The sequence below is a fragment of the Pinus tabuliformis genome, chromosome 2_2 (assembly GCF_031772625.1).
Source record: "Pinus tabuliformis cultivar Carrire ecotype Pingquan chromosome 2_2, CPIR1, whole genome shotgun sequence".
In the NCBI taxonomy this organism is placed as follows: domain Eukaryota; kingdom Viridiplantae; phylum Streptophyta; class Pinopsida; order Pinales; family Pinaceae; genus Pinus; species Pinus tabuliformis.
Genome location: NC_142300.1, coordinates 1,139,108,285 through 1,139,128,411, shown reverse-complemented (window position 1 = coordinate 1,139,128,411; position 20,127 = coordinate 1,139,108,285). Strand labels below are relative to the sequence as shown.

General features: G+C 36.7%; 1 long non-coding RNA gene across 1 annotated transcript; it reads left to right on the top strand.

Annotated features, from left to right (window-relative positions):
• Nucleotides 1-3,005: 3,005 nt before the first annotated feature.
• On the top strand, nt 3,006-4,687 carry LOC149197411 (uncharacterized). The gene is made up of 2 exons (XR_016254199.1): nt 3,006-4,113; nt 4,318-4,687. It is a non-coding gene; the product is annotated as an uncharacterized LOC149197411 (long non-coding RNA).
• Nucleotides 4,688-20,127: the final 15,440 nt, after the last annotated feature.

Sequence of the window (20,127 nt, the reverse complement as noted above, 5' to 3'; positions counted from 1 at the left end):
AGAAAAATAAGATAACATAAACCAATAGAAAAAGGTGACCATGTTTATATGATTTATATTAGGGACTCTGTTTATTTACTCTTAGTGTGTTATTATTTTTGTTTGGATATTTTATATTATAAACTTGAGAATGAAATCAACCAAGGATAGTCATATTTTGTTGGTTTTTTTTCCTTATAATTATGAATTTCCAAGGTAGACTCTTGCATCCATTAGGCTTTATGCTTCTAATTAAGGATTTTTCAAGGGATAAATTCATAAAACTTAATATCTTCTTGAGAGATGAAAATGTCAAAACTTTATATGTTGGTCATCAATCAAGGGTTTAAAACTTTAATTAAAAAAATTGAATCAATGGTTTGTGTAGTCCCCTAGTGGAGGGCTTAAGACCATTAAATTTTTTGAAGCAAAAGATCTTTTGAACTACCACCACGGATACATCCACTGGTGAAGCAACATGAGTAGTACTAGCCCAAAATCCTTGTAATCTAACAAGAATGAATCATGTGCTACAGATACCATCAAATCAAAAAGAGAAAGAGGGATCAAAATCTATTATAAGTAAGACAAGTAAAAGCATGATTATTTTTCATGCTAAAATGGAGATGCATATGTCGTATCAGACAAGAAATATATAGATTCATTTTCATTTATGATGTTGTGCATTGGAAGCTTTTTTTAGGAAGATGAAGCACAAAAAAATGAACCTATGGTACACTAAAAGGAACATTGAGAAACTAGAGTTGGAACTGTAAGCAACATATCCATCATATAAAACTTATTTTGATCCCAATCCAATTGTGGAATTCATTTGCTTACCATCTATTAATCCACCTTCATAGTATTAAATAAAATATCATGCTCCTGATTTTTCTTCTAAAACTCATTTATCTTAAGGAAATTAATCCATTTGCAGAGTAGTCAATAAAAATAATGGTTTTCATGCAACAAATTTTCCTCAACAACATGTTCTACCTAAGGCATCTATAATAATCTCAAACAAAGATCATAGAATGAGCACTAAAATAAAACTTTGTTTTAATGTCATCATCACCGTGTATAAAATGTCTTCCTTCAAAAGGGCTTCCTTGAAATAATTGATGATGGTCATCAATAGAGTAGGATTTTAAGCCTTGGTAAAAAATTTCGTTGTTTCCATCTTGTAAGAAATTCAACCCTCATTTTGTACTACCTTCCTCTAATACATATACAAAATTGGCATTAAATGATCACGTAGAGAGATTTTGTTTTTGATAAATCACATTAAAATGTTATAACTTTGAAAATAAAGCGAGAACGCAAGATTTCAAGCTCCAAACGGGCAAGCATCCACATATTTCAAGCGGATTTCAAGCAAAAATGGGTAGGCCTCCATGAATTTTCTTAAACAGATTTCATGTAGAAATTGTAAGGCAAGGAGAATTACGATTCGATAACCTCCAATTTAAATAGAGAGAAGACAACTTACAAGTGAACTCTATTGCAGGTTACCATTGTTGGAGAGCAAGTGAACCCTATTGCAGGTTGCCTAGTCGCTTCTGCAGAGAGCTCGAACCATGTATTAGTCGCTAAGTAGGTGGGAGTAAACAACTTAGGGGTTAATGAAGGACATTAAAGAACTTAGCTAAAACAGACACTAAGCACTATACATTGTGAAGGAGAATGTTCATATGAACCTACGTCAATATCATGGTCAAGTTCCTTCAATATCGCAGGCATAAAGGCAGAAACAAGAAGTCAATTCCTGAGCTCTATGGATATTGCAGGTTTTGAATGTAGAAAGGCGTTGGATAGCAATGAGGTGTGTTTCGATAAAGTCACTAGCATCGAGCTCGAACCACGTTTGAGCGGGAGGGTAGGTGGGAGTAAACAACTGAGTTGTTAATGGAGTTAGGCGATCACTGACGTATCTCTACATTCAATTTCACCATCTTTTCATAGTATGAAATGCAGAGGGATGCCATGGGATGTGAATCCATGAGGGATGGGGATGGGTCGACGCTTGGGTTGATTGCCTTAAATGGGGACAGATGTACTTAAGGAGCATTAATGGATCAATAACTACATATATATTGGTTTCCGTGGATGTGAGGTGTTCATAAGTGAAGACACTATGCCACCTATACACAAGTTGAAGTACTAGAATGAACAATGATGGTTGAGTCTTACATCTACAACTACTTACCCATTTGGCAACATGCCACTTTAATGATGCAACTATGTTTGCTCAACTCTAAGTACTAGAATATGCAGAGATGGTTGAGTTCGAGACCTATAACGAATTACACATTTAGCGAAAATTACATCACATCCTCCTCCATCACATCTACCCACCATACATCCATTGTTACATAGCCTAATAAATAATTCTTTTAATAAGTTATCCAAGGGCTCTATTCAATTGATCCTTTATTTGTTATTCATGGACCATCCAAGGAGAACTCTCATAGCTTCAAGCAACATAACCATCTCAATTTACTTTGACATCCCCTTTCCACTGATTCACTATATGCTAGTTTATTTCCTTAATACAATTAAAATTTATACAAATAAACTATTATTTTCATAGCAAATCTTTAACCACTACCATATATATACAACCACTTACACATTTAGCAACATATATATATATATATAACATGCTTCCTCCACCATATACTCCCACCATAAATCCATTATCGCTTAACCTAATAAAAAATTCTTTTAATAAATTATTCATAAATAAAATCTTTTATAAGTATTCATTAAATCATCTCACTTCACTCTACTATTCCCCTCCGCCCCCTTTTGATTTTGATCAAAACTTTCCACTCACTTTCATATCTCTTATAAAACAAAATTTACCATAACTCCCCCGCCCCGGTTGATTTTGATAAAAAACAAAACTCCCCCCTTTTTTAATATCAAGTGGGACCTTTTCGCACATGGTTGAATGAAACTCGTGAGCTGTGTTACTCACGATAAAGTCAAACATCCCATATTCCAATGGCAACGCACAACCTCACTAACTAAATTGAATAATGGTCCCACTCCCTGCAAGTGGTGTTGCAACTTGCCAATAACAATTCCTGAGAGTACCCACATGAACGCACATCACATTTCAAACCTGTCTGCTGGTGACCAAACATAAAGAATCTTAAGGCGGTGGATTAAGATATCACTATCCAATGCGTAGTTGCACATCGATGCCAATGGTCTGCCTTCATCATCTTCTTATCTGGATTTACCTCCCTCGGCTTCAACATCTTTGCATTTGTCCGCCTGCATAGGCCTGCGCCTCATTTTCCTGTCATCAATGGCACGCCCCTCTATCAGAATAACACTGCTCGGCTTCTTCCTCCTCGGCCTTTCTATTCAGCTTCGGCTTTTAATCCCAGTTACAGTTTGTTGATAAACAGTCGTGGCCCTGATGTCAAGAACATTTTACCCTCCCATCTCTACAGTCTCCTGGTAGAACGTGGATAGCGAGTTCGCCCAAATTGGTGGTGGGACGCAACATTCCTTCTCAAATAGAAGGGGCTATTAAATTAGCGGCAGTCCACATGGCCATTTTTTATAAGAACTATGCTCAATCGCGTTGGTGTTTGGATGAACTTGAGTCCATGGTGAAGCCAATGGCTCCCATTATTCCAGTATTTTACTCCATGGTGAAGCCAAGGGCTCGTGTCATTCCTGTATTTTACGAAGTCAAACCATATCTACTACCAAGATTTGTAGATTTGGGAGGTTAATTTATAATGGCAGTTGATTAACTGTCATATTATCATTCAAAGTGTTTGGAGCACTTCTTTGAGAAGAGCAGTCGGAAGGACTTTAGCATACACTAGCCCTGAAATACAAGAGCTTTAAAGTCAGTAATTTGTTTTCAAGTAAAGAGAATTGGCCATTATTCTGGACATTGCATGCTTTCTCATAGGAGAATACAGAGATATGGCAATAAGTATCTGGGCTACAAGTGTATGTTGGAAGGGAATATAGAAAATATTATAAAATTGTAGTCATGTTAGAGATTTGGGAAGAACTATTGGCGATAAAAGATCAATGCGCAATGTTGTTTTGGGCAGCAGACAACTAACAACATTGAGTCATCATTTCTTGGAGCGACCTTGATGGGTAAGTGCTTCAATCATTTCAACCTTTGCCGGTCTTTTAAAGAATCTTTCCAGTTTGTTCATTCCAAGAATAATAGATCTGTGTAGTGTATATTTTTTCTCAACGAATAGATAATAACTGAAGAATGATAGATCTGCATATTTTTTAAGTTTGTTCACTTCAAAGACTGAACGATAGATCTGTATGTTTTTCTTCAATGAACAGATTATAACCGATGTTCGGGGGAATTAAGATGGTCGGAACCTTAAATATCCAACATTCGGTAGGCATGGGGATGAGTTCTGAAAAATGGCAGTAGGAAAAATGGAGAAATGAAGTGTTCAGGATCTGTTTGAGGCATCTTCTCGGTGTTTTCCAGTTCCGTGTTTTGAGGAACTTGGGTTTTGTTGCAGCTGAAAATGGGTTTCAGATGTAAACATTGTCAAAGAAATACATATTGTAGCCAAGTATGCAATGGGTTCAAGATGGTTTTCAGATGTAAACATTGTCAAAGAAATACATATTGTAGCCAAATATGCAATGGTATCATGATCCATGGTTGTCAATTCAAACTAAGGTTATCATTATTTACTTATTGTTTGTGTCTTGCTACACCACTCATGTCAAGTAGCTTATAAATGGTAGAACTCCAGACTGTAACTGGGAGGTTTTGTTTTATTACAGATTCGGTGATTGGCTACAGAATATGTAGACTGTTATATGCATCAGTATGGATTTTTTTATTTGAATGCTTTGGGTTTGAAAGTGATATTAGCTTGAGCATTGATCTGGAAATAACCAATGCCTAACTTCTGAAAATTACAAACAGAAGTTGTAAAACAACACTTTTGAAAAATTTACAAAATTCTAATCCCTGTATAAACACCATATAAACAGCCCCAAATTTTACTGGTTTTTGAGAATTTCACCCATATAGATTTATATAGTGTATTGTTAAAAAAATTGCACATGCTAGAAGGTTGAAAGGTTGTGAGCCTCTCTGGGAGTAGATAAATTGCCACTTGACAAATTTCGAAAAAGGCCAGTAAGGGTATTGAGACTCTTTATTGAAAATGCCCACCAATAGTGTTGAGGATGACAGTGATAGGATGGATAGGTTTCTTCCCATACAGAGAAACTAATATTGAATAATGTCAGTTAATAATTTTGAAGGTTAATTCAAGGGTAGTTTGTTTTAAAATAAGGTATTTGTTTTGGTATTTCAGATTTTTTTTTGTGTCTCAGTTTAACTGGTTCAAATAGATATTTTCTTTTTCCATGAGGAAGCTAGTTGTTAGAATCATGAAACACCAAAAGAAGTGGTGGTGTCTAGGGATATAGTTGCTTGTGATCTCACTGTCCCTAGGACAAATTTGCCATGGAGTCTTTCCACCTTTAAATAGGCCACATTAGAGATGAATACCTTCTGCAAAACCATGGGTTCTCACAAACCAGAAGCCCAAAAACCACTGGTAACTTGACCAAGTCAAGTTTACCTGAACCACACTAACAATCCACAGCTTGAACCACACTAACAATCCACAGCTTAAACTTGACTGGGGGAAATTACCCTAGTCCCAATCATTCATCAACCATCTCACCTAAGATCTCACATTCCCCCCTCAAGCTAGGATACCAGTGCACCTGCCACCTGGTACCTATGCAAGTGGTCCATTCTACAACTTAATGACTCCATGTGCCTTTGCACTACATTTATGCCTAATCAAACTCTTAAAGCCTTACAACAATCCATGCTCCCACACAAGATGTATGGCTGAACAACAGCTCTTACAACTTTGGGAAATATACCTACAGTGGACCAAATCTTTTAGGGGGTTCACACACTACTGATGTTATCACACCAGTAAGCCTCTCATTACACATGGGCTCTTGAGCTATTTTCTTACTTCAGAAATCTTGAAAGTTATCACATAATTTAATTGGTGTGAACTAAGTTGGAATCATGTAAATACAATAAATTGGAATCTAAAGATGTTAGATTCTCATGAGATATTTTAGATATCTTTTTTTTCTTACCATATATCTTAGAAATTTTATTTTTCTTGGGAGTAGTCCAATAATTGAGACTGACAGTCATAATATTTATTAACCCTAACATGTAATTGGAAGCTTTGCTGATAAAAATTGGAAGTTATAATAACAGCCCAGAAGAGTGACCTGTGCTACTGTTTCTACTTTTATTAGTTACTTACCTTTAATGTATTTGTCTATATTTTATATGACATTTTCGATTGGTTCCAACACAAATTTTCCTGTATCTTGCTCTAACATTTAACATGAGATGTAGTCTGAACAATGATGGGTCTTCTCGACTGTACTCAAATCTCAAAGAAATATGTTCCACAAAACTTACTCCATTGTCCTTACGCAGAGTCTGAAATCTAATCCATCCTTCTTGCCTCAGGTCTGGGCTTCTTTTTTAACTTAAAATGTCTATTCAGGTAAGAATCAACATTCCATATAATCTTCAACTATTTGATTTTTGAAATAGTAATTTGTGCAGAAAGTATGAAGCCCTCAACACATTGGATTAGTTGAAAATTGGGTGCCCAGGCAATGCAATTTCTGCCTACAAACTATTTGTAGTTACACGAATCTTCAACTCTTTAGATCCAACTTTTTGGATACACACAAAAAGCTTAATCATTAATTGAATATATCGTAAAAAATACTTCGAATATGAATGGATTTTGAAGATCAACGAATTGACTATAATACCAAAAGAAATATCAATGGTGTTTCCAGCAATGGAGATTCAGAAAGAAACTCAGGTATATCTAGTCTCTGGGTTTGCAATGACCATACTAGTCGTGGAGCAACAGATAGGATGTAATGTATATAGAGAGAGGGTCGCTCTTAATTTTTGTATCAGAGAGATTTAATATAAATAAATATATGAAATTCACAATAATACAATAAGCATAACAAAAAATTTCACATCACACAAGTTTTTCTTAAACCAGTCTTCCGTACTCTGTTCAAAAAAATTTCACATCTCGTACCAGTTTTTCTTAATCAAGTCCTCTGTAGTTTTGTTGATAGATTTAAACGAACAATTTACAACAAGTGGAGAAAAATATAGATCACAAAGATATTCCGAAAATTTAAATAATCATGACAGGACGTGAAAGGTTGTTTAAAAAAAAAATCATGGGTTACATTATTGCGTACAGATCTTATAATTAACCTATAGACCAAAAAAAAAAATTGTAGGGAACTTACAAGCGATATGTTTTCTAAATGAGATATTTTGAGTATAGGTTTATTCCTGGGTTATTATTAGTTAATTGAAATGATTATTTAGTTATTATTGAGAATTTATCGATATAAAAATTGTTGTATAATTATAAAGTGATTTGTTTGCTAAACTGGTTATTAGATTTTTCAATTGATTTTGTTGTTGATTATTATTAGTTTAGCATTTACTAAAATAAGTTATAATGTTTAATTTTGAAAAACAAATATTTATTTTTAATATTATTGAAAAAAGACCATAATTTTGAAGGTCTTATTGCAGCTTTTGAACCATGTACATAGTTGCTTCAATTTTTTTGAAATAGTCATGATTTTTATAGCAGTTGTCTATAATGCGACTTTTTGGAAGCCTCTCCGGTGGGTTTTTCCGGTCAAAATCCGGCAGCAATTTATTGGAATAGCAAGTTTGATAGCTGGTTTCTGCACAATCAAAGCGTCCCAAGGGTTTTCCAGGGTGCTGAATCCAAATATGCAGTTAAAAAACCATTTTAACTGCAACAAATCAATATTTAACCTCAACCGGAATCTCCAAAAAGTCCCATTATAGACAACTCCATTTTTATATATTTGTGCAATGATTTTTCATGGTTAAGCTTCATTGGAAAAGCACCTAAAATTAAAATCCTTGAAAATAACATGTAAAGAACTTATTTACCATCATTTACTCCCCACCCACTATAATTTAAGTAAGTATTTGCATAAAAAACAAATAGGGACAAGATGGAAATAAATATACCTACAAGATGAAAATAAATATGCATGCCTAGAGTTATTGCCTCCCTTATTTATGTTTTCTTCAAACATTTAACATGTAGAAGTAAAAGTGTAAATATGCAACTTAATAGTGGTTACTACCCACCAAAAATTTATGAATTCTTTATCTCTTAATAGAAATTAAAAGATGAAGGCTTTTCATGTTTGAACATAAACATATTTGTTTATTTTATATAATGTTTTTAAGGATATAAAAAACTAATAATATTTTGTTCATATATTTAAAACAATATGACAAACAAAAAAAAAAAATCCCCAAACAAATAAATTCAACATATATGCTACATGGCTACATGGCTCATTGAGGTACTTAGGTCCAACAACTCTTGCCTTACAATTTTAGAATCTAAATGGTTTCTTTGACCATTTGGATGTTCTACTTTTGGTTTTGTCATATTTCTGGTTGTTAAATTGCAGTTAATTACATTATCACTGATTAATAGCAAATATTGATATGACTATGCCATTATGGGATTTTGAGTTTTCTTTTGAAAAAGTCTTATAAAAATCTTGGGTTCTGTTGTAGCGGCTGCAACACCCTCCAAAATTTTGGCCTGCATCCAAATTTCATAGCCTTTCTTGGTTTTTCCCCTTGATGGTCGCAAACACTTAGGCTCATCCCATGAGCTCTTGTTGAGTCTTCACACCCTTTTCGCTGGATCAACCACCAGTCGTCTTTTGGCATGTTGATCACTATGTCATGCTTGTGAGTTTGTTCTGGCATTCCGAAGGTTTGTCTTTGAGTGTATGAGTTGTTTTCCCTATATCAGCATCGATCACACTCACAGACAAAGTTGTAAAAATTGTCGCGCAAGTGTTGTCCTAGTCGTTCGAAGACATATTTCAACTGTCACACTTGTGGCTCTTAACCTTTGAGTCAGTCTCACTAAGCACATGTTGTCTTGTTGGTTTGATGTGTTTTGTTGTCGAGTCTTGCTAAGTGCGTGGTCACGTTGTCATGTATGCACAAGTACACTTGCTTTCACACTTAGTCAATTTTACCGAAAATCTGTCGAAATATATATGAAATTTATGAAGGAAACTTTAGTGATATTTTCATAGTAGGAAGAGACTTCATACTTGTATGAATGAGAAATTGCACAAATTAGTTCAAATGATCAACACATGAAAATGAAACGAGTATGGAACGGAGGTGGCAGTGATGACAACCATGAAGGTCATAATAGTAAAATGAGGACAAGGATATTTGGGTTAAATGGATACTAGAAGGACAAATTTGTCAGAACTAGTCAGAATGGATATTTGAATATAATGCACGATCATGATATTCACTGGTTTATTTTTTAAATATGGTCAGACCTAAATATATACATTATTCTGAATGTGTTATAGATTGGGTCCTTCACTATTTTAACACATTAGTTTGATGCATTATTGGTCAAACTTCACCACGATGTGCTGGCTCCAACATTAAAGCATTCCTACAATGAATTCTTTGCAACCATGGTTAATACACAGTGATGATATGATTATATGGCAGCATGGAAGCGTTATCAATGTAGGCATGTGTTATCAGTGTGGCAATGTTACAAGTGTTGGAAAATGCATTCTTAGGTAAAATTGACTTCGAGTTTGAGTCAAGGTTGACCTGGTTAAATAGTAGTGGTTTTGAGCACATGGTATAGTGTACCCATGGTAAATATTATGGTCCGTAGTATTGCATGTAATGGAGCCTATAAAAGGCTGTGAATACTTCATTTTAATGTAGTCCTGGAGGTAAGTGGTGAAGGTTCCCTTGACCAGATTGGCTAGGGTTTTGGCCAATGCTAATGAGATCTTACTGGGTTGGGTTTTTCCCCAAATTTTGGGTTTTCTTGGATAAATATTATGTCTATTGTTGTTGGTTATTTTATTATTCCTCTCTGTAAATCTCGGTAAATCTTAGTAATAATTTATCTCTCTGCAGTAAATTTCTTAACAACTGGTATTAGAGCTAAGTTGGTTTCAGAAGGGCGTTTTTTGTTGCCAAGGGTTTGTATTGGCCTCGTATATAGAGAGATAATTGAGTTTTTCTTGCAGATATGGATTAAAAGCCATATATTGTAAAGAAAACCTGCACATTATTAGGTCATGAGAGATTCAGTGGATGAGGAGGATATGTGCACATGGATTAAATAATTGATGAACCATGTACCTTAAAAGAGTGCCTAGATAATTGGTGGTTACAGCGGCTGGAGACCCATGTAATTCGGTAGATGGGTTCTTTTTATATGGACATTGATGTCATATGAACAAAGACAACAAAAAGGGTAATAAAAAAAAATATTATAATGGAGTGAAATTTTTTAATTTTCATGTAAATGGGCATACTGTTGTAAGACCTGGTAAGGCATGCGTACCCATGCTTAATTAACAGTAAATTCTGGGTTTGACCTAGGTAATAGGGGGATTTTGGGTTAACAAATCTCAGGTAAAAAATTTGAGGGGGGTAAGGGCTAGAGTGAGCGAGATTGCCTCACTTAGCAGGTTTTGGCTGGTTTTAGTCAATGAACCCCAAGTCAAATTTAACGGGGGAATTGTTAGGTAAAATTTACTTCGGGTTTGAGTCAAGGTTGCCCTGGTTATTTAGTAGTGGTTTTGAGCACATGGTATAGTGTACCCATGGTATTATGGTTCATGGTATTGCATGTAATGGAGCCTATAAAAGGTTGTGAATACTTCGTTTTAATGTAGGCCTGGAGATGAGTGGTGAAGGTTCACTTCGCTGGATTGGCCAGTGTTTTGGCCAATGCTAATGAGATCTTATTGGGTTGGGTTTTTCCCTAGATTTGGGGTTTTCTTGGATAAATATTATGTGTATTGTTGTTGGTTATTTTATTATTCCTCTCTGTAAATATCAGTAAACCTTAGTAATAATTTATTTCCCTGTGGTAAATTTCTTAACATGCATCGAATAAATGGCTAGTTGGAGAGCATTATTTTTTTTGAACATGCACCCACCATGACAACATCCAATGTGTAAGTACTGACAACAATGGATTAGGCTTTTGTGCCCTAGTGTTTGGAGTAGCATAGATAACTTAGACGACGAGGACATGATTGAAGATGTTGGTGGTAACATTGCATATGATGGTCTACTTGATGAACTAGAGGAAGTGTCTTTATCCATAAAAATATTTGATATAAACACTTTGGTTCACATATTGATAGCTTCAATATGTTCTACTCGTTTTAGTAAGATTGGAAGTAAAAAAGATTTTCAATATCGAAATAATTCTCTTCTGTTGAAGAATAACACCATGTTGCTTGAGTTGTTCAACTACCAGCATAACATCTTTAGCTCTTGAAAATTTTGAATCAAGTTGACATTAACATGGTTGATTGATACAAAATAGAGCATCCTTCGACGTGTTTGAAGAAAATTATGTAATTATCAAACTGCACAATGTGTTTCATTTTTGTTGATTCTTATTCTAACATGGGGAGTTGGTCCTATCATGTTACCTTATTTACCATAAAAAAGATTCATTGTTTGAAAAGAACATTGATCACACGAGTTGTATGTCATGTTTGATGCAATAGTATATAAGTTATACTTTATTTCACTGAAAAATAAATCATGATTGGAGCTCTATTGTGCTGAGGGTGCAAAGATTAAGTATTTCACTCTACATAATTGATATGCTTAGGGAAGTTTGAGAGAACTCTTATTGTAGGAGATGAAAGGAGCTTGTGAGGTAACTAAAAGGATGCACTACTCCATCTTAGGATACCAATCAATTTGATGCCGCAGTGGTGGAGCTCTATTGTGCCAAGGACACAAAGATTAATATTGGCAAAGAAAAGTATATCAGTTGACAGAGGTTCGAATCGTAGGGAAGATTGAAAAAATGTGGCAACGAAGTCTGCATTTTTCTCACCATAGCACCAAGAGAGCCCTCCCTAAAGTGCATTGACAGTCGACATGACATCTTCATCCCATGCCAATCACCTATGTGAAAAATACTATAAAGCTATCACCACGGAGTTCTAGAAAGCACACATATAGTCAAAAGCATGATGCCCTAGAGGAATGTATCACCGCCTGTATTAGCATAGGAACATGAGTTATTGAGTTTAAGGTATTCATTGGTGCTACATGGACAATATACTATCTCTTTCAGCTTAGTCATTTGGACGGTATTACAACTTTCACACGGAACCTGTTTGTGCACAAATTGAATGACAACATTGGAATATTAGCTATCTTACATATCTCTAATGGTGTTTGCATCATTGATGGTCAATAATTTATAAGCTTTATCCAAGGGATGAAAAAAATGCTAAAAATTGAAAGTGTGCAATAGAGATTGAAACATGTACGATTGGATATATCTCAACAACTTGAATCCAACGCAACTCATTTCACTCAAATCCAACATCGGATGCTCCCAAAATCACATTCTGTTCATTTTGGGAAACAACTAAACAAATTGAAATTTAGGTTGCAGGGATGCTTAATTAGTAGTCCGTACGCTGACTGGACCATGACTTGGTAGGTGATTGGGTTCTTCATCGGCCAATGGTTGGTCGACACTTGGCAACAGGTGATTGGTTGGCTTGGTTTAGTTTTATTGGTTGAACGTTGTTGTGGTGGCCCAATGACGGAGTGCCACATGGGCCAACCAGTGGCTGCCATGTGGCCTCCTCATGGCCAACCAAAATTTGTTTGGAGGTCGAATAACACCCCCAGGAGTTGAATGCGAGACCAAGTACCAAGCAACTAATAGCTTTACTGTCGCGCCACCTCCATGCCACTTGTTATATGACATATGCGAATTATATTTAAATTACAATGTTGGCATGGTTGGAGGTAGGGTCGGGGCTAAGCCCCAGCCCTGGTCATCGCACCCAAGAGGACCAAGGGCAAGACCGTGGACTAGGACTTAGCCCCAAACCCATGGTCACGACACCCACCACAACTCATACATCAGAACCGTGGGCAGATGAAAAAGGGGGCCAACCCCAAGCCATATGGGATCCCATATGGCCACAGCAGAAGCGCAAGAGGAGGGCATAAATTTAGTGCTAAAACCAAGTTCCATGGAACGATAAGACTGCATGTCAAGTGGTTGGGGGCTCGACCGATAGGGGTGGGCAATTAGCGCCAACCCCTAGGCACGTGGCCCCCATGTGGCCTAAATTTTCAAAACTGGGGGCTTAATACATCCTTAACAGTCCTAAAAATTCATCTATCGAGCGGGAATTCTGCCAGGTTTAGTGCGTCGGTTACCCGTTTGGGGTGCTCAAGCCAAGTTGAGGCCGAATTGGAGGATGGTTAGCTATAGAATTTAGGAAAATGAGGAAACAAACATAACTTTCTTAGTTTTGGCCAAATGAGGTGCTTAAAGAGCCAAAATGGAAGTTTTCGACTGTTTTTGGAGCCATTGAAGACATTGTTTTGGAGCCATTGGAGCCATTGGAGACATTGTTGGAGGTGGTGGATGATGTTTATGATTGGAAATTATTGGGGGGGGGGGTGAATCAATAATTTAAAATCTTTACTTTTGCTTGACTTAATTTTCTTCTTATGTAGCTAATGGTTTATGCATGTGCTCTATCATTATTGAATTCCTTTTGCAAGTGTTAGAGAGAGAAATTTGCAGAATTTTTTAATCAAGAATTCAAGAACATTCACACAACATTCAAGAACCAACAAATGGAGACACCATATATAAGTGGAAAACCTAAAGGGAGTATTTAACCATGAATTTTATGCTGAAAGCAATATGAAGGCAAGCTACTACTCCTTATTGCAACATATTTTTGTAGGCTCCAACCTACGAGAGGCTCCTACCTCAAAAGAAGCTCCTACACTTCTACTGCAGTCGTATGGGATCCGATATGGCTTGGGGCTAGCCCCCTTTTCATCCGCCCACAGTTCCGGTGTATGAGTTGTAGTGCGTTCCATGACCATGGGAATACGGCTAAGCCCTGGCCCAAGGTATCACCCCTTGTTCCTCTTGGGTGTGGTGACCAGGGATGGGGCTTAGCCTCATCCCTACTCCCAACCATGCCAACAATCTAATTTAAATATAATTCACATACGTTATATAACAAGTGACATGGTAGTGGTGCAATAATAAAGTTGTTGGTTTCTTGGTACTTGGTCTCATGTTCAACTCTCGAGGTTGTTGTTCGGCCTCCAAAAAAAATTTTGTTGCTCATTAGGAGGCCACGTGGTAGTGACTAGTTGGCCCACGTGACACTCCCTCATTGGGCCACCACAACAATGTTCAACCAATAAAACTAAACCATGCTAACCAATCACTTAATGCCAAGTGTCGACCACCATTGGACGATGAAGAAACTAATCACCTTCCAAGTCATGGCCCAGTCAGCGCACAAACTACAGAATGGGTATCCCTGCAACCCAAATTTCAATTTTTTAGTCATTTCCCAAAACTAACAGAAGAGGAAAACAATGGAAAAGGAGAAGCAGTGCAACAATAGACTTGACAACAGAACTATATATGAGGTAACCAACATTTGTGACTTGTTGTTGTGATTGAGATATTTCTATCCCTGTCTATGTTGTAGTTTGATAAAGAACAGGTTATATCCCGTTGAGGTAGGAGCCTCCCGCAGGTTGAAGCATGTAGAAAACTTGTGGGAGTTGCAGCTTCTTTTGTGGTAGGAGCCTACAAAAATATTTTGCAATAAGGAGTAGCAGCTTGCCTTCATATCGCTTTCGGCATAAAATTCATGGTTAAATACTCCCTTCAGGTTTTCCATTTATATATGGTGTCTTCATGTGTTGGTTCTTGAATATTGTGTGAATGTTCTTGAATTCTTGATTAATTTTTTTTTGCAAATTTCTCTCTCTAACACCTGCAAAAGGAATTCAATAATGATAGAGCACGTGCATAAACCATTAGCTACATAACAAGAAATTAAGTCAAGAAAAAGTAAATATTTTAAATTATTGATTCACACTGCCTCTCAGTAATTTCCAATCATAAACATTATCCACCACCTCAAACCGCAGAGTTAGCCCCTAGCGAGGAAGGGGACATAGTTCCTCCTGATGATGATCTAGTAATGGAAGTGTACAATTTTTCATATACTAAACTTTAGAAGAGGATTGTACAAGCACGCAGAGAGCATTTTCTAGATGGTCATGCATCACCTGCATTCATTAGAGAAAGGGTCATAGTGGCAAACACCGATAGGAATCCAAATGCCATTTTCAAAGCCAACTTGGCGTTCGCGGGTGCGCTAAGACCAAACACTTAGTATTTGATGGCTGAGAGTAATCAATTGATACAAAACCTATAGGTTTCCTGGAAAGAGATAGAATAACTCTGCAGAGTAGCGCAAAATGCAGCTCCCATACATGTCTGCTTAGCGGAAATGAGAGTAGCAATACGTGGTGAAGTATCAACACTTGGAGAGACCATTCAAGACCTCTATGAGGAGATCATGACTGTACATAAAGTAGTTTTCCTCTTGCATAGCTTGTAGCAAAAGAGAAAGGAATCTGTCAGGACTCTTAGGAATGTACAAACTTCCATCCTCACCATGCAATAATGGACAATGCAATACAAAGGGGCACTACTTAATTTGGTAAATAAAATGAATATGCAGGCAAAGCTAAAGAAAGAAAGAGTTCAAACGTTGATTCAGAACAACAAGCAGCTTACCTTGTTCATTGGAAACATTCAGGCCTCATATGTACGGTTGTACAACAATTCAAATTTCATGGTGAGAACCCACAAGATCCCATCACTCATCTCACTCACCGAAGCTAAACACAAACACCAAGTTAGGTAAGAGATTGAAGAGTACTTGGAGAAGCTGAGACTGATTTCCAAAAAGGAGGATTTAGAGTTGAACATACAAGACATGTAGAACTACATTAGTGGTCCTATCCAGATTAGAACCATATTGCTCTTGCTCGAGAAATAAGTTAAAAATGGTTCCAAATCATTGTACCTAGATTTTATGGCAGCTAAAGTCAGCTTCCAGTCTGACACAATCATGAATTTTGGTGATGTCAACACACAATACCAAGCTTGGCATTGATACATGACCGAGAAGCATCAAGTGGAAGTTGCCGAGCTAGAGTGTTCCCAAACTCAAGCATCATAGTGTCTTGTCTTGTTAGGCTGTCAAGTTGTCTCTACCCTATTTTGTCCTATATGGGTATGAGTGTAAAATGTAATATTATTTGTAATTATGTTGTAAGTGAAATTCCAAGTGCCAATATTGGAATATGAAGAGTCATCATGTAATGTAATGTGTCATTTTGTAAAGAAGTTGAAGAGTCATGAGGGTATTCCAAAGGTCACAAAGGGGAGTTGACGAATCGCCCCTTATTGTTATAAATAGAACCTCATAACTCATGTAAAGGGATTTTTGTGAGCCAAGATTTTGGCTAGGCTTAGGCTTAGAAAGAGCTTGGGAGTATTGTGAAGAGCCTTGGCTTCTCCATAGCGTAGAGAGAGTATAATTATTTGGAGGAGAAAGTGTTCTTGACTATAATGTTCCACTATTGGGGCTAGTTATAATCAATTGTGTATGTATGCATGGAAATTTCACTTATAACAATAAAATCAGAGCCAACACGCTTTCATGCATATTTTTTGAATATAGTAGGACTATTCTTGTTGTATTTTCAATGTATGTTTTTTAACTTACACTTATGATTATTAACTATTTCGCTTTCATTTGTATGAATCTTGTTGAATGTGTGTTGTTGTATCAATTCATCACTTCAAATTTTGGACTATTTCGCATCATAGCTTGTGATGTCATTCTAATCGTGTGTTCCTTTCACTATGCGTACTATTACAGGATTCCAAGGGGCACACTTCCTTTTCCTTTGATGTGTTGGAACCTTCATGCATCACACTTGACTCTCCGTAGGGTCACACACACTCACCCAAAGTTATCATACTTCTCTCTGCACCTTTTCGTAATCAAGGCATAACATTACCACCCATTGCTGGGAATCCTACTCCAAATGGTGTGAGGTCTAGTTGGGACTTCGTATTGGGGAGATCCCATGAATGTTGGCGGGTCGAGCACCGTCAACATTTCTGGGGCTAGAAGGAGGGCCAGATGAAAAGATGAGCCCTTGAAGTCTGTTTTAAATTTCTTCACTCATTTAATGACTTCTTCCATAATAATAATGCTGACATGTTTTTCTAGAGACATAAGCCTGCAAGTTCTAGTGAGCATTGTAGATGACTTTTCAACCCTTAAATTCGACAGTGAGGGTGAGACAGCCTTGCTTTAGCAGATTGTTCGCTTTCTTGAATTCTGCATGGAGCATAACAACCACTATAAGGATGTTTCTTGTAGGTTTTTCATCCTAACGTTTGAAGGGAGTGTAAGGAAGTGGTGTCACACATTGATCGATGCCTCCATACACTCTTTTGAGCATCTTGTCACAAAATTGTCTCACGCTTTTGACATGTTCGATCGTAAACATTTGTGCAAGAAAATTTTAGAATTGCAAAAATCCCCTGATGACTAGAAAATCTGCACGAGTCATAATATTTTTGAGTTTCTCCCAACATACCTCGGTGTCAGAGATTATAAATTTGTGACAAACAAGGTTGTTGTTCCAAATGACCCTCCGCCCTCTTCTCATCAAACAAATCTAGTTCCACAGGTTGAGGCGTGAGAAGTTGAGAATTTATCCATTGATCTACCACCATATTCTCCCACCCCACATACCCAAGATTTCAACATAGGTTTGGACTGTTATTCTAATTGTTGTGATGAAGTGTTATCTCCTCATCCTCCATCCTTTGGTCCCTTTGATCCTCTAGATTGTGATGCGTTGTGTTCATTGCTTTCGAATATCTCTTTTGATGTTCAGAAGGATCAAGTGTTGGATGGAGTTGGTGTTGAGGAGCCAACTTGTGATATCATTCAAGATGATTATGTGGGGGAGCCCATAGATGAACAAGAATCTACGATGAAGGATGATTCTCTTCCTTCCGCACCTCTCCTTCATCACCCTTAAATTTCCCATGATTCTATCATTTTTGTTGAATCTTTTGAAAAAATTGTTTTTGATGATGTTACTACTTTTGATCATTCACAGAACACGTGGGATGTCAATTTTTCATCCAAATGTGGAGAGGGTGAATCTTCTACTCCTGATCTTATTAATCTCTCATCTCATCTTTTTGAAAACTTAGAGGGTGAAATATATCATTTTTCATCTTTCCCTATTTGCGATTCATCAGATCATGAGGATGCCTCCATCTGTGATCTTGAGCTTTATGATCATAGCTGTCGTGACCTCTTCATTGATTCATTCAGTCACGATTCTGAATTTTTTGTTGCTAATCTTTCCTAGCCATCAATCTGTGATGATCTACCTTCTGATGAATTTGAACTTCCCCAAGTTGTCAAGGCACTTCAGCCTGAGCTGATTCTTATGTCAGGTTCTCGTAGTCCTGAGGTCAGTTCCACTTCCAATCAGAATAGTGTTGAATATTATGAGGCTCCTCATCACTCTATTGCACATATTCAAAATCAATTTGTTTTACAATTGTCACATCCTCCATCTGTATTACACGATCCTATTGCTCAGTCTTTTGATGATTCGTACATGGCGAGCACTGTTGAAAAAATAAAATTTTCTTCTTTCGTTCTCTTGCCTTTACAGTTTGAAATTTTGTGCTTTTATGTCTGTAACTCGCAGAGTGTTGAGACACAATGATATAGTTGCATAATGTCTTTCATGCGCTTTTCGTTGTTACCTTTATGCGTGTATATTCAAACTTTGAATTTTTTGGTTTGCATTTTACTATCTTTCTTATTTACTGATTTAGTTGTATATATTTCTTGACATGCATTCCCTTGCCTACATAGGCTAGCCAATGCATTGGTGGATCCATTGGAAGTACCATTTTACGTAAGTTTGGCCTATGCTCTATTTAGGTTAGGAGTAGGAGTAGTTTTTCTTTCTTTGTTTTTTCCTTTGATTTTATTTTCTTTGTTTTCACTTTCCTCACTTCGCTTCTTTCCTTTGTTTGTTTTCTTTTAAGATATAGGTTACCATATGAAACCGTATTTGGCTTCTTAGACAATCTTGATGAAATCCAAGAGGAAGTTGTACTTCTATCAACACTTGGTTATCTGTTTGTTCCCTCTCTTTATGAGAATCTTCCATTTCTTTTAGTCAATGATACTCTAATGGACAATACTTTCCTTTTGGAGAGAGGCATAATGCAATCAAGATGCTTTCACTTTAACTAGTATCGCTTACTCTAATCAGTGTTCTACTTTTGGTTAATCCTTGTCAACTAAGTCGAGTAGAGTAAGGAGGGGAGGAAAACCTTAACAAGTATGTTAGAAGTATATGTAAACATCCTTCTCTGAAGGGACAACCTCTTCTACTCTCCATAAGTTAGGATCCATATTCTACCCCATCAAATAAAGAAGTTCCTATGCACAGTTCTTTGAAGGAATAAAAAAATTGGAAAAATGAAATAAATGGGCGAAAGAAGAGAAATGCTTCCTACGCAGAGAGGTGGAGCAATAAACTCCACCGGGGTACTGCCCAGGCTCGCTAGTAGCAGAGCAATTATTGTGTTCCTGAAGTGACTCCATCAGGGTACTATTTAGGCCTACTGGTAGCAAAGAAACACAAGAGATGAAAATTAATACTCTGAAAATTTCTTTTACTTGTGCATTTATATACTACTCATCCTGAATCGAAACAAATTAGTTTGACCTGGCTTGGTATGTATGTTGCCGATAAAGTGAATGATAAGGATTATATATTTAACTCAAGCTAAGTGAAGAAGTTGTGATAATCCATGAACTGAACAATACTTCCAGAAGAGATAGAACTATTTTGCATGATACAAGATCCATACAAAGAGTTGGAGTTCTACCAGTGTTTTGCCAGTGTTGTAGCACCTACGACCAGTATCCAAATTTTTTCATATGCTTTGATTTTGGAGCCTTCCTTCTTATCCACAGGAGCTCATCTTACACTGATTTGGGTATTCATGCTTC